Source organism: Vipera ursinii, assembly GCF_947247035.1.
Source record: "Vipera ursinii genome assembly, chromosome: 2".
In the NCBI taxonomy this organism is placed as follows: domain Eukaryota; kingdom Metazoa; phylum Chordata; class Lepidosauria; order Squamata; family Viperidae; genus Vipera; species Vipera ursinii.
Genome location: NC_139513.1, coordinates 160,155,761 through 160,172,157, shown reverse-complemented (window position 1 = coordinate 160,172,157; position 16,397 = coordinate 160,155,761).

Sequence of the window (16,397 nt, the reverse complement as noted above, 5' to 3'; positions counted from 1 at the left end):
GCGACCTCGCCATTGAAACTGCGCGATTATGGATGAAACGTGTAACAGTGATACCCATTGTCATCGGGGCACTGGGAACTATGTCCAAAAACTTTGCAAAATACATCAAGAAATTGCAGCTTCCAGCAATAACTCCAGCAAAGCTACAAAAAACTTAGCTAGTCGGAACATCTTACATTTTAAGGAGAAACCTGGTTGCTACCTAGGATGATGGCAGCAACCCGTGTCAACCATAAGTGCCAGTCAATTTGAGTGTTCAGTTGACTGAGTTTCATGTTTAATAATAACGTTGGAAGGGACCTTGGAGGTCATCTGGTCTAGGGGTGTCAAAGTGCCAGCCCATGGGCCAGATGCGTCATGAGGAAGCCGCACCCACCCCATTGCTGGTAATGGCAAAACCGTCCCAATATGTCGCACAACATCATGTGACATCGCAAGTTTGACATGTCCAACCCCCTGCTCAGGCAGGAAACCCTTTACCATTTCAGACAAATGGCTGTCCAGTCTCTTCTTAAAAACTTCCAGTGTTGGGGCATTCACAGCTTCTGGAGGCAGGTTGTTCCACTGGTCAATTGTTCTAACTGTCAGGAAGTTTCTCCTTAGTTCTAGGTTGCTTCTCTCCTTGATTAGTTTCCATCCATTGCTTTTTGTCCTGCCTATTTGGAGAATAGCTTGACTCCCTCTTCTTTGTGGCAACCCCTGAGATATTGGAACATTGCTATCATGTCCCCCCTCATCCTTCTCTTCATTAAACAGGCAGAGGTCATCCAGAGAAATGTTGGGCATGACCACTGTACAAGTTCTCCATCCCTTGGGGAAACCACTTTCCAGACTCAGCACTTGTTTTTGCACCTGGTCAGTTTGCCAAATAGTCCCGGGCTATTTAATTGTTTATTTTAAAGATAATGTAAAGAAACCTCACAGAAATTTTCCAAACTGCTGTAAGTAACAAAAACTGTGTAAAGGATAAATCAGTCTTTAAAATGTGACTGTTAACCACCATCCAAATGAGGGAAGATGCTCTTTGTCTGTTGGGTGTTCTTTGTCTATCTTAGTTAGCTTTTTCTATTCTGGCCACAATGCTTCAGGCAGGGGTCCTTCTTATTGTCAGCTGCCCCAAATTCCTGTTGCTGAAGAGTTCAGGGATTAACACAGCATCTTCACAGAAAATAGGAGCCTCTGCCATTGATTAATAGCCTGGGAAGACTCCTCTGATAGTTTCCGGGTAGCTCAGTAATCCCTCTCAATTGGAGAATCACAATTAAGTAAGATGTCTCTCTAGAAATCACCTGCGCTAGAGTTGGAAGCAATTATTGAGATTCTCAAATCCAAGTGCTACCCTCCCAGTTCAATACAGAAATCAAGCTAAAGCATTGTTGACAAAGTATTCCCACCTCCACTGGACCACATCTGAGAGAGAAAGACACCCCCCCACACCAACCTATCTGGATAATTTGCTTGCACTATTAGGTTTATTCTAACACTCAATCTGAATCTACCTTGCTTGGATGCTTTTCATTCAAAGATCTATACTCTGGAATGAAGAACTTAGGATTGACCTTCTTTTGCATAATGCGTCTCTGACCAAAAGTAATAACTCAGGCACACTCAGACTCAGGTCAAAGTTCATGCCACAGGAACAACTCCAAACAAAAGGCTCAAGAAGGTATAAAAACCCACTCCCTACATGTGCTCACTCTTTTTTCTTCCAGAGCCATCTTTCTGTCTGGCTCTCCTCTTCAATAAACTGCAACCTTCTTTCTAAAGCAGTCGCCATGTTGTTTATTCCCGGCTGGGACTGAACCACGATGAAGACTTTTCTTTCAACAACTGTAAAGCCTTGTACATTCCTGCAGCATCTGAAATCAAGCCTCCCCTTCTTTTGAGGCTGAAATACGTTGCATATTCTTACTGTTTCCCGTCACTCAGAATCTCCCATGAGATTTGCCCGCCTCTTCACTTTGCATAATGGTATGGCCTTGAGTGAATCTATATTCAATTCATTATTATGACATCACACATTCCAGGTGGGATCTCTGTCAATGAAAGCAATTCATAATTTTTCTGAACTGTATCACTTTTCAAGCAGAATTTTTTTTTGGGGGGGGCAGTCTGTAAGATTGAATATCCCCTAAACTCCATCACAGAGAACTAGAATGTTGGAGGAAGGGCTGGATTTGAACGCTTCTGCCTGACTGGTAGTAATTCCTTTTTGAATATCTTGAGTTTTCATCCATGTGATTCTCCTGCAGTTTGGAGCCTGAAACAGTAACCTCTGAGAATAGTTTCATCACATAACGAAGTGACTGTCTAGAGAAGTATCACCTCGCATATCACCAGGAGTACATTTTGGAACAAGAATGAATTGTGCATTCTGATACACATTTGGTTTCGGAGGATAGAGTATATCTGTTCCTGGCCAGGAAAGCTATGGAACCAATTCCTTTGCATCACTTGTTGAAATCAGGTAATGTGTGAAATGGTCCAGGTCATCCCTAAGCATTGGTAGATTTTATTAAAATTGCACAGGATTAAATGTCAATGTGTGTGTGTAAGCTATTGCTAAGGAACTCAAGGGGGGAGGAGGAGCAAGAGGAGGAGAAGGAAGGAAGGAAGAAGAAGAAGAAGAAGAAGAAGAAGAAGAAGAAGAAGAAGAAGAAGAAGAAGAAGAAGAAGAAGAAGAAGAAGAAGAAGAAGAAGAAGAAGAAAGAAGTTATCCAATTCCCTAGAGTGGCCCGTTTGCTTGGCTAGAGCTTGGCTGTCACATGAGTGCTTCTGCGGGAAAGCTGGCATTCAGCAAAGCAGCTGGCTTCTTCTCCTGTCACCGGGGCTCTTTCAACACTCTGGCAGCCTCTGCTGCTGGGCAGGCATCCACACCCCTGCAGATCAGCCAAACACAGGCTCTCTCCCCTTGGCTTTTGCCCCTGAGCTGCTGCTGTTAAATCAACATCCCTTCCGCCCCAGAGACTGAGGCGGTGCTGTGGCTAAGACACCATCCTTGACATTTCCTTTTGATGTGTATATTTGTGTTTGTGTGTGTGTGTAGATTGTGGAGGAATGGAATAACTAGGCCTGGGACCTGGATTTGGACAGTAAGATCAGAGCACAACTGCAGTGTGGGTGGCAGGAAGGGGACGTCTCCCAAGAGTGGTTAGAGATCCTAACTTGGTTGCTGCATGGGTTATTTTTTTTAAAAAAAAATTACTTGATTTTGAGAATCCCAGTCCTCTAAATGAACGCAGAAAAGGAACCGATTGGATGTATGAGCCTTTTGCCTAGATAATTATCATTATAATCATTAAAACATGAATGGGTTCAAATAAGATACAGATAGTACAGTATGTAAGGATCTGATATGTATCCCAGATGAAGGGAACGTTTCATGCAAAAATAGGCATGATAAAGGACCAAAATGGCAGGGACCTAACAGAGGCAGAAGAGATTAAGAAGAGGTGGCAAAATTACACAGAAGAGCTATACAAGAATGAGCTTAACCTCCCTGATAATCACAATGAGGTTGTCACGGACCTTGAGCCAGACATCCTAGAATGTGAAGTGAAGTGGGCCTTAGAAAAGCTGAGCAACAACAAAGCTAGTGGAGGTGACAGTATTCCAGCTGAGCTATTCAAAATCTTAAAAGACGATGCAGTAAAAGTGCTGCACTCAATTTGCCAGCAAATTTGGAAAACTCAACAGTGGCCACAGGATTGGAAAAGATCAGTTTACATTCCAATTCCAAAGAAAGGCAGTGCCAAAGAATGTTCAAACTATCGCACCATTGCACTCATTTCTCATGCTAGTAAAGTTATGCTTAAAATTCTACAAGCTAGACTCCAGCAGTATGTGGATCGAGAACTACCAGAAGTACAGGCAGGATTTCGAAGAGGCAGAGGAACTAGAGATCAAATTGCTAACATACGATGGATCATGGAGAAAGCTAGAGAGTTCCAGAAAAACATCTACTTCTGCTTCATTGACTATGCTAAAGCCTTTGATTGTGTGGATCATAACAAACTGTGGCAAGTCCTTAAAGAGATGGGCATACCAGACCATCTTATTTGTCTCTTGAGAAACCTATATGCGGGCCAAGAAGCAACAGTGAGAACTGGACACGGAACCACTGATTGGTTCAAAATTGGGAAAGGAGTCCGGCAAGGCTGTATACTGTCACCTTGCCTATTTAACTTATATGCAGAGCACATCATGAGAAAGGCAGGGCTAGATGAATCAAAAGTTGGAATTAAGATTGCCGGAAGAAACATCAACAACCTAAGATATGCAGATGATTTTTTTTATTTATTTATTTTAATTTTATTACATTTATATCCCGCCCTTCTCCGAAGACTCAGGGCGGCTTACAAGCTTAGCAGTAGCCTTCATTTTATGTATATGCCTGCTTGTTAGGGCTTTCACACACACACCAAGCGGCATTATTACAAAGTCAGCTTATTGCCCCCAACAATCTGGGTCCTCATTTTACCTACCTCGGAAGGATGGAAGGCTGAGTCAACCTTGAGCCTGGTGGGATGCGATGATACCACTCTAATGGCAGAAAGTGAAGAGGAACTAAAGAACCTCTTGTTGCGAGTGAAGAAGGAGAGTGCAAAAGTTGGGTTGAAACTAAACATTAAGAAAACCAAGATCATGGCATCTGGCCCTCTCAATTCCTGGCAAATAGATGGGGAAGAAATGGAGGTAGTGACAGATTTTATTTTCCTGGGCTCCAAGATCACTGCAGATGGGGACTGTAGCCAAGAAATTAAAAGACGCTTGCTCCTTGGGAGGAAAGCCATGGCAAATCTAGACAGCACACTAAAAAGCAGAGACATCACCCTGTCAACAAAAGTGCGTATAGTCAAGGCTATGGTCTTCCCAGTTGCAATGTATGGCAGTGAAAGCTGGACCATAAAAAAGGCTGAGCGCCAAAGAATTGAGGCCTTTGAACTATAGTGCTGGAGAAGACTCCTGCGAGTCCCTTGGACTGCAAGGCGATCAAACCGGTCAGTCCTAGAGGAGATCAACCTTGACTGCTCTTTAGAAGGCCAGATCCTGAAGCTGAAACTCAAATACATTGGCCACCTAATGAGAAGGAAGGACTCACTGGAGAAGAACCTAATGCTGGGAAAGATTGAGGGCAATAGAAGAAGGGGACAACAGAGAATGAGGTGGCTGGATGGAGTCCCTGAAGCAGTAGGCGTGGGCTTAAATAGACTCCAGAAGATGGTAGAGGACAGGAAGGCCTGGAGGAACGTTGTCCATAGGGTCGCGATGGGTCAGACACGACTTCGCAACTAACAACAACATGTATCCCTTGCTTAAGTGGGAAATAGACTGGAATTTGCTAGATACTGTAAAATGCTAAGAAACCTCTCGGAAGAAGGAATATTGAAAAATGCAGAGACTTGAGCCTGTTCTCTAAGAATGCAAGGACAGCATCTTTTGCACAAAACTGATTAACTGCAGCCTTGTTCACATCCCTTCCAATCATCCTGAGAGGAAGAAGCTGTCAGCTCTGTTGCCATCATCTAGGTGTAATTTCAACACCAATAAAGGCAAACACCCAATGAGCGCAGACTTCCAAACGGGAAAAAAGCAGCTAAATAAACACTGGCTTACTTTCTAAAACCTAGGACCTACAGTACGGACTCATAAATTCAGAATTGAAATTCCAGTAAAAATGATGAGGGTTTAGCAATGAAGCTGGTTTTCATGGTATGGGCTCAGTTTAGGAAAATGTGTGCTGTGCTTAGAATATTGGAGCATATTTAGAAAGGTTTGTGCTTAACACAGTAAAATACTACTGGGTTTTTTTCCCCTAGTCATGGATTTCAATTCCTCATCCTCCAGAAATTAATCTTCCAGCCTTGAAGATGCAACTTCCTATGCAAATCTGAATCCCAACCACAGAAATGAAATTCTAATCCCAGTGGATACCGCCCAGACACTGGGAGTCAGGAGAATAAATTATTACTATTGGTTGTTTTAGCTCAATGATTAATACTTCTACTTTTGCTTTTTCTGTAAAAATGCTTGCTAAGTATCTTAGAATTATTATTATTTTTTTGCAGGCAAAGCTATAGAAGAACACATGCACAAACACACTTGTTCGAATAACAACAAAATGATAAAAGCAAGGAAGAAAAATGTAGGGGGGAGGGTTGTGTTATGGGGTCAAATCATTACCATTTCAAAGATCCCAAAACCTACAGGAAACCTTGTGGGAGAGGTTAGGTTGGAGTTGAAGAATTCACAGCTAGTTTCCTTTTGAAAATGTGTGAACACATTATTCCAAGACTTGCAAATTCACAGGGAGTAACTCTTACAATACTTGATATAAAGAGTGATTTTATAAGATATGCATGTACTGATTTTTATTACAAATGTATATAGCTCGTGTGGGAATGGTTAAAAAAGTTAACTTATTGCTGTGCATGATCTAATTGACTGCACTGAGTTTTCACTAATAAATAATTGGTTATTTAAAGCAGTGTTTCTTAAAGTGTCCAAGGACCATTGAGCTCTCCCATGTCTCTGTCAGGGAGCTGCAAAATCAAAATTATTTGTCAGATATCAAAAATATTTGCAAAAAGTTAAAGTTAAATATTTAAAAAAAGTTAAAGTGTGACCATTCTTATTAGTTTTTATCTGCTAAAAGGGGGGCATAAAATATACGTTATTTGTGTTAATATTTACTGATTTTAAAGTTCTTTTTGCATTATTCAGTAAATGAATATTCTACAAATGCATCAATTATTTTTAATAAAATATTGATAAATATATTTCCATACAAATAAAAGCCCTTTGGGGGTTTTCCATCATTTTTTAGAATGGGAAAAGATCCTGAAAGCAATAAGTTTAAGAAACACTGATTTAAAGAATCCTATCCTTCCACTGAGGGACGTGGTGGCTCAGTGGGTTAGGATGCTGAGCTTGTTGATCAGAAGGTTGGCAGTTTGGCGGGTCGAATCCCGAGTGCCGCGTAGCAGAGTGAGCTCCTGTTACTCGTCCCAGCTTCTGCCAACTTAGCAGCTCTAAAGCACGTCAAAATGCAAGTAGAAAAATAGGGACCACTACGGTGGGAAGGTAACAGCGTTCCGTGCGCCTTTGACGTCTAGTCATGCCGGCCACATGACCACGGAGACGTCCTCGGACAAGCGCTGGCTCTTCGGCTTTGAAACGGAGATGACCACCGGCCCCTAGAGTCGGAAACGACTAGCACACACGTGCGGGGGAACCTTTACCTTTACCTTTATCCTTCCACTAGCATGATGTGTAAAAAGCCGTCCATATCTAATTATCCTTCCATATGTTGGTAGTTCCAACTACCAACGACTGAACTGAAACAGCTTCTGCTGAAACCAGTGGAACATAAAATGGAGTGGATGGAGCGACTCAAACTTTATGTTCTTTCACAAAACAACTCAGTAAATTAGCCATTCTTATTTTATGGTTTGCTAGTTCTTCTTTAGGAATGGCAAACAGCAGTGGAAAAAAATGTGAGTTGTTCCCAGTTTATAATATTACAGGACCCAAACAGATAGAAGCGCCTAGCTGGCTTTCATTGATTTGGGAAAGCTAAGCAAGATCACACCTAGTGAGGACTTGGATGAGAGGCCGCCAGGTAATCCTTGGGCGGTAGGCTAGACTTAGAGGAAAAAAATGCATCGTGGGAAAAGTCAGTGGCAAATCACTTCTGTATTATTAGCAAAATGTGACATGGGCGTGTCTGTGAAGTAGCCAGGTGTTAAATTTCACTTAGACTTTATCTGGTAACACTTAAGAACAAGAGATAGCCAAATATACAACATACTTAGGGTATAATCGCTAGGACTCCTAGTATATCTTTCCCTGACAGTGTGTCTTGTTATTGCCATACTAAAATTTTAAGAACTGCAGTCTCTACGCATGTGGAGAAAGTCAGGTTAGAGAAACCTGCTAAATGGGTTACCAATGATTCTAGTCCTCTGTGCCTGAAATATTGGCTTGTCTACCACTTGATGATTCAAACCTAGCTGAATCAGCTGAGTTTACACCAAGGATCCTAGGCATACCTATTCAAAAGCAAGCACCACTAAATTCCATGAATCTTTCTCCAGTGTACCGGCATCAAGATTTAAGTTGAAATCCAACGTATTCTAAAAGTAAGCCCTGGGGGCCAAGTTTGCATCACCCTGACAGGCAGTTTTCTTGATTGGTAGAACATGCTGAAATATAAACTAACCAAGCAATTCTATCTTTATCCTATTGTTGACTATTGGGTGGCTCAGTATAACCTGTAAACACAACCGGGAGGGGCCTCTCTGCCAAGTGCTGATTGTGCTTTAATACAAGGGATACTAAAAAAAAAAAGGTTTTTTTTCTTTCAATAGGCCTTAGAACATATTTGCAGGTTTGGGACTTGCCCCAAATAAATCTACATAGTTGCATTTGCATACATTTCCCTCATGTGTTGCCATAAGGCAATAAAAGGGGAAACCAGTGTTCCAGACAATGCAGTCGAAGGAAGAGAAGGCTGCGCCAAACCAGGCAGTTACAACTTTCAAGGAACAAGGTGTTTCCTTCGATTCTGCCAAGGGCCCGGCATTCTGTCTCCAGGAACTGGTTTGGAGCCAAGGGTAAAAAAACATGACCAACGGGCCTGCATAGCAGGGCTGTTCGTTTCAAGGCTTGCGTTTATGTCTCCTAGATGAAATGACGGAGCATGGCTAGAGGTTCCTTCTCAGTATAACTGAATGTGGAGATCATCAGGATGTTGGCTGGGGGATTCTGGGAGTTGAAGTCCATGCACCTTCCAGCTGCCAAGGTTGAGAAACATCGCCTTACCCGCAAGGCTTTGGTAACCAGACGCAATGGTACAACAGAGGCAGGACCACATCACATCTGCGACTGTGCGTTTCTGTTGGTTACAGGAGCGCCCATCCTGAAACTGAGTCGAAGTTTCAGAGAGGGACAGAAGTAGGCAAAGAGAACATTTGTTTTGTTTGTGCACAATCAGATCCTCTGTACTCGCTCGTCTCCCCTTGTGGGATTATCCCCAAATGTCACTACTTGACGGTGCAGCCCCGCAGCTGTGTGCTCGTTCCAAAGCATGTCACCTCACCCAACGTAATGTGATCTTTCCTGAGGGCAGAGCAGAAGGCTATAGGAGCAGCGAATCTCTCTTACGTGAAAAGCCTGAAGGTCATTTTGAGTTCTAAGGGAATGTTTCACTTCAAGGATGGCCTATTTACAGAGGACCGTATTCCCAAGAGAAATGTTAATGTGCAGATTTCAAGACTCCTTTAAACAAACCTTGCCCCCCCCCTTCCTACTTCACAAGCAAACTCTACTGGTTAGGACAAGGTTGCCCCCTAATGGCAAAGTCCTGTTTGCGTGGCTCAACAATCATCTTCCCGCCTCCACAAAGTGCAAGAAACAAAGGGAGAGAGCACAGAAACAGCCCTAGGAAATGTGATTAATTTTGTTAGGGGTATTTTTATTCCCCCCCTCCAGGTAAAATTCTAGCTGTTGAATACTGACCTTCTTTGGAAGTCATAAAACATAAGAAATTATAACGTCGTGTTCTTTAGTTCGGCCCCAGCACTTGAATTAGTGACCACACGATAGCCAGTGTTTTAAAGATCAAACACACCCAGGTTTGAATCCATCTTCATCCCAAAAAGCTCACAAAGGGACTCTCTCACCCATCTAACCGACCTGAATTTATTATTGTTTTTATTGCAGTCGTTAAATGAATGCCAGTCATTAAGTGAGCCAACTGTTTGCTATTGGTCGGTTTTGCTGAAAGCCAGAAGTAAATGCCAAATTTTGGCAAAAAACATCCCAAAATGTGGTCATGTGACTGTGGGACACTGCAAACAGCCATAAATGCAGGCCAGTTGCCAAGCGACCAAAATGGGGTCATGTGGCTCAGTGGGTTACGACTCTGAGCTTGTCGATCAGAAGGTCAGCAGTTTGGCGGGTTGAATCCCGAGTGCCGCGTAGCAGAGTGAGCGCCTGTTACTTGTCCCAGCTTCTGCCAACCTAGCAGTTCGAAAGCACGTAAAAATGCAAGTAGAAAAATAGGGACCACTGCGGTGGGAAGGTAACAGCGTTCCGTGTGCCTTTAGCGTCTAGTCATGCCGGCCACATGACCACGGAGACGTCCTCGGACAAGCGCTGGCTCTTCGGCTTTGAAACGGAAATGAGCACTGGCCCCTAGAGTTGGAAACGACTACCACGCATGTGCGGGGGAACCTTTACCTTTACCTTTTTAACCATGGGATAGGCAGCCATTGAAATTCAGAATCAGGTCATAAATACCCTTAGGAGTTTTGTTGTAACTTCAGTCCCTAAGCAACTGGTCATAAATCAAGGACTACATTTCATAAAGAATACCAGAACATTGATTCTCACAGGGGTAGGCAACCTTGGCTCTTTTATCTCATGGACTTCAACTCCCAGAATTAATTCTGGGAGTTGAAGTCCACGAGTCATAAAAGAGCCAAGGTTGCCTACCCCTGTATGATGATCAAAAATTACACAGAGATAGGACAGCCTAGGGTACAAGGCTCTCTTCTCCTTGTCACTCAAATGAAGCTCACCCTGTCCTGCATTATCTTTCAGTTTAATCCACTTCCTGGAATTGCTGGGAGGATAACCTTGGGCAAGAAAAGTTATTCACTTATTTGCTGCGAGATGTTTGGAAGAGAAATATGATTGAAAACTGTCACAAATAAGAGTCCTAATAAGCAGATTGAGAGAGATTCAGAAATTCTCCAATTTGCCCCTTCCGCATGAAAAACATTAATGGACTCTTTATACAGCTGAATGAGTTCACCTCCCACTTTAACTGTCCGCTTCAATCGTTGAGTCAGACAACCAAAGGACCAATTAATAGGACATGGAAACCAAGCAGTGGAACTTCTAAGTAAACACGCAGAGAGACTTGTTTTTGTTTTTGTTTTACAAGATGGCAAATTAACGGCAACTGACTTCTCCAAGGCGACCCAATTAAGATGTGAATTGTTTTATCAAAAGCATCTTGAAAGCATCCAAATCTGGCATGGGGTTGGAATTCATGCAACTTCCTGGTTTTGCATTCCAAGCTGGGTCCCACTACAGAGTGCCCTATTGTCTTGCCGTGCCCAGGAGATTTACTGTTGTTTTCTAAGGGTGTTCTGTCAGGACATTGTTTTCCTAATGATGTTGTTTTGTTCATGCCTAATATTTCCGGGTTGGATTCCTTTGTGTAAATCTTGAAAGGTCTGGATTAGATTCTCCCTCCCTCTCTCCAGTCCTGAACTGTATGGATTTCTGTTTTCTTGGCTTACGTTTTCTCCACCCTTGCCAGCAAAATCTGGTGTCTATTGCGTCTTCAGCTCACGCTAACTTTTCCCTCGTGTGCTCTGATGTTTTGGGCTAGAACACTGGGACTTGGAGTCCTTTGGAGACTTGCGTACAACTGGGTCATGTGGCTTTCTGTGCTTTCAAAGAAAAGACAGGACTTTTTTTTTTGCCCCTCCTCACCCCACTTCTCTGAGTAAACATGAGTAGAATTTGGTGGCATCTTTGGGTCGGCTTATGCAACAACATTAAAAATATGACTAAATGTTGTCCCGTCCCCATTTTCCACTATTCTGCTTGACGGGGGAAAAAATCTTTCAGAGTGGTTGTATTTTTTTTCCTGCTGGTGCAAAAGGAAATATTGTTTCAGTCCCACTGTATTATGTTCTATAATGAATTGACCGTGATCTTTCTCTTCCTCAAAGACCATTAAGAAGTTACAAGTGGTCCAGAATATGCTGCAGCTTTGCACGTAATGCCTGTACTATATGAGCAAAATTCATTGCCCAGGTTGGCCTCCAGGTACAACTGAACGTTTTGATGGTCCTTCATGATTTAGGATGTCTAAGCATTTCCTGGTTTACATATCTGCAGAGCACCCATCTCAAATTATCTCTGCCAATCCTATAAGATCTGTCAGTGGTGGCATGCTCCAGGTCCCATCACCAAAAGAGTGTCATTTTATAAAACTCAAAAGAAGTGCCCACTGTTCTGTACCAGCCTGCTACCGGCCCTGCAGAAAAGGCAGGAGGCTGGAATTACAGCAAGAGGCTGGAATTACGCCTGCCAAATTTATAGCTACAAAAACAAACAAGACACGAACCAAGAAACAGGAGCTTTAAGAAACACGAACTATCCGAGCGGTTGCCTTCAGCAAATCAGCCCTCCCCACACATTCCCCTTATATAGAGTTCAGGGCGTGGCTTCTCTCTGCCTCCTTCTGAGAAGCCCCATTGCCTTCCTCTGTTTACTCCTAATTGACTGCCTCCTGCATCGGGCGTCCTTGAACAGGGCCAGCTGTGGGTCATCTTCATCCACGCTGTCAGGCTCACACAGCTGGGTCTCCGTGGTGACCAAGTGGGAGGGGCCTGGCTGAGGGCTCTCATCAGCAAGATCTTCAACCCCCTCAGCAAGGTCTTCAACACCCCCCTCCTCCTCCTCTGAGTCGTCTGACCCAACTGCCGAACCCACAGGCTGACCCTGAATCACAACACCCACAATCTCCCTAAGGTCCATATGATCCTACCCCTGTTGTCCTTTCAGAAGGTCTTCAAACCCTCAGTCTTCCAGCAGTTACTGGGGGAGACTATATTCCCCCCCCCTCTTTTATCTTACCCTGGAATGGTTTTCTTTTGTAGTTTTGACAATAAACTGTTGAATAAGTTAATATATTATTGAAGTGAGATTACCTCCATCCCTACATATTTTCCAGGGGTCCCTCAAGGCCTGGCTCATCAAGCCTAGGGGTCTTGGGGGACAGGTGAGATCTTTGGGTGGCTCTGTGGCTGATTAAATCTTGTGTGGGTGGGTGTTTTTGGTATCTTTGGTAAGTTTATTGTTTTTATGCTTTTTTTGCTGCACGCCATTCAGTGTCAAGTCCTGTAAGATGGGTGGTCATATACATTTGATTGATAAATAAATAAATGAGGGGTCCTTGGTGCTCTCTGAGTTTGGTTGTTTTCTTGCAGATGTTTCATTACCCAAATAAAGTAACATCATCAGTTCTAGTAGGCAGTGGAGTTTGCTCTCATTTTATGTTCTAGTGACTTGCCCAGGTGGAAGTGGTCTAGGTCAGGGGTAGGCAACCTTGGCTCTTTTACGACTTGTGGACTTCAACAGCATAGCTGGCTCAGGAATTCTGGGAGCTGAAGACCACGAGTCATAAAAGAGCCAAGGTTGCCTAGGTGATTCTTTGGTTGGACTGTTCACTGTTAGCTTGTTTGACAGTTCCTTGATTGGGTCATTGTTTACTTCTTGATTGTTGGTCTGATGTTAATCTTGGTGTTAATTTCTGCTCATCTGGATGTTGATTGCTACTGGGGGCCTGTTTTGATTTTTTTTGTTCCCTTTTTGGCTTGTTAATTGTCTCTTCTGAATGGTATGCAGATGTTGTTTATCTCTCTGTGTCTATTGATGGCTGATTTGTCAGAGTGCCAGGCTTCCAGGAATTTTCTTGTGGTTTTGGACTTGGCTCTTGTCTAGAAGGGTCACAGTTTTCTAGTTTTCATTGTGTCTTCTGAATGCTAGTTGTTGTTCATGAATGTGTTCTGCTAGTCTTTTTGACTTTTTGTCCTCTGCAGTGGCTGTTTCTGTCCTCTCACTATATGTTGTAGATGAGTCCTGTTTTTTCCTTCTGGGGCTGCTGGATCTTTTGGTTATTTAGGATGTTTTGGAGAGCTTTAGTTGCCTTGTGTGCTACACTGATGCCATGTGGTTGTAATTGTCTGTTGGTGATTTCCGAGATGCTTTTGATGTGGCAGTGTTATCTTTTTACGTATTGGTTGTGCTATATTGAGTTGTCTGATAAAGTTTCGTGGATATCCACTTTATTGGAAGATGTATAGATTCTTTTCTTTCTTTCTTTCTTTCTTTCTTTCTTTCTTTCTTTCTTTCTTTTCTTTCTTTCTTTCTTGTTCAGGCTGTTGCAATGTGTTTGTGTTTGTCTAAAATAGGGTTCTTATACAGCTTTTCTTGTGGGAGGTTGGGTTGTTACTTTGGTAGTGGAGCACTTGGTTGGTGTGGGTAGTTTTTCTTTAGATATGTGTTTCTAGTTTGCCACTGCTGTCTCTGCTGATGGGGATATCCAGGAAGGGGAAGTGGTGGTGTTTTCTTATTCTAAATAAATAATTAAATATTTTAACTGTCTTGTACAACATTCTGAATCACTAGCTGGTTGGGTAGCTCTATAATTCAAATGAATAACTACACCTGTTAGGAGAAAGTTTTGAACCAGCTCCTAAGGTAGGGCAGGGATGAAATGCAACAAACTCTGCACTTTATTATACTTTTGTGGATAAATTCAGCTTCTGCTGTTTTTGTTATACATCTATTTTTCCCTTTCAGGAGAAAAGACACGATGTGGATAGACAGATAGTTGTCCCTGCCCTTTGGAACAGCATCCCACAGCATGGTGACATATGTATGGTGCCCACTCTCCTGGGGTTCTGGAACGCACTTAACATTTGATTCTGTTTCCACAGTCTTTTGGAGTGGGTAGCCATAATAAAACATAAATTATTACTTATTCTTCTCATCTTCTTTATTCCCCCCTCCATTGGGATGATGGTGGTGGTGGTGATGATGATGATGGCAGTGATGGTTCTCTTGCTTTGCATGTACACTGAGAGCTTCTGTTCTGGAGACAAATTCCTGGTGTGTCTAATCACATTTGGCCAAATCAAGCTATTCTATTCTATTCTATTCTATTCTATTCTATTCTATTCTATTCTATTCTATTCTATTCTATTCTATTCTATTCTATTCTATTCTATTCTATTCCATTCCATTCCATTCCATTCCATTATTCTATTCTATTCTATTATTCTATTCTATTCTATTCTATTCTATTCTATTCTATTCTATTCTATTCTATTCTATTCTATTCTATTCCATTCCATTCCATTCCATTCCATTATTCTATTCTATTCTATTCTATTCTATTCTATTCTATTCTATTCTATTCTATTCTATTCTATTCTATTCTATTCTATTCTATTCCATTCCATTCCATTCCATTCCATTATTCTATTCTATTCTATTCTATTCTATTCTATTCTATTCTATTCTATTCTATTCTATTCTATTCTATTCTATTCTATTCTATTCTATTCTATTCTATTCTATTCTATTCTATTCTATTCTATTCCATTCCATTCCATTCCATTCCATTCCATATTTTCTCTTCTCTTCTCTTCTTCTCTTCTCTTCTCTTCTCTTCTCTTCTCTTCTCTTCTCTTCTCTTCTCTTCTCTTCTCTTCTCTTCTCTCTTCTCTTCTCTTCTCTTCTCTTCTCTTCTCTTCTCTTCTCTTCTTAAAACAAATAATGCTGGGGTATAAATGAGGCTTGGAGGAGGTGGTAGAACCTCCCGTGACCTCATGCTGGCCAATGCAGGCTATGGGCCAGATGTTCCCTGTTCCTGTTGTAACAGTAGGAATCGTGGTGTTTTTGCTGACCATCTACTGGAGTCTCTTTTGCTCTTTATGTTTGACATTTTTATCCCTCTTTTTTTATAAGCAGTTCTCTTTGAGATATGTTAGGTGAAGAAATGGTATGGGTATGGTAAACACACAAGTGTCTTGTGGCATTTGGATAAATTGGTCACAAGGCGAGCTTTTGTAGATTAGCAGAGACTATTTACGGTAAGTATAATAGATTCTTGACTAGTTACCCTAAACTGGTAGGCATATATACACATAAAGGGAAAAGTATGCAGTAAGCTTGGAAGAAAATATAATGCAGAAAAAAAAACCCACAGTAAAAATCACAGGAAAGCTTCGGTATATGTCAAATAATATAGAGCAATTGATTTCCCTCAGTTTTCATTCAAAAATAATGGAGTAGATTAGCTTGTTAAGCCTATATTTTCCAGGTAAGGTTTTCCATGGACCAGATGAAACCAGCGTGAAAGTTCACCTGTATCAATGGATTCCAAAATAGTCTTTTCCTTCTCAGCCCTGGCAGCTTACAAAGTCAACCCCAGAGCATAGAGATAACTGAGGGAATCTGCATTGGCTCTTGCTGCCATTTTCCTTCCTAGTGAGCAAAGATGGGTTGCAAATGCCCACAGATCACCAGCACCAGGCATATTTGCAACAGTTCTCCAACATCTGCCGGGTGAAGTGGAGCCATCAGCTTTTGGCTCAGGAGCTCCATTGCCTGACTGCTGATGCTAGGAGGATGGAGGGATTAGGCAATTGTAAGGGAAAGCCTTCTCTGCGTGGCTTAAGGGCATGGCTTAAGGGCGTGGCTCTCCAGGCAAATGATGGAATTGGCAGCTGGGTGCAGCCCTTTCTCTATGGACCCACTTGAAACTATCTCTAAAGTTAGATCTTAGCCTAGACCAGGGGTAGGCA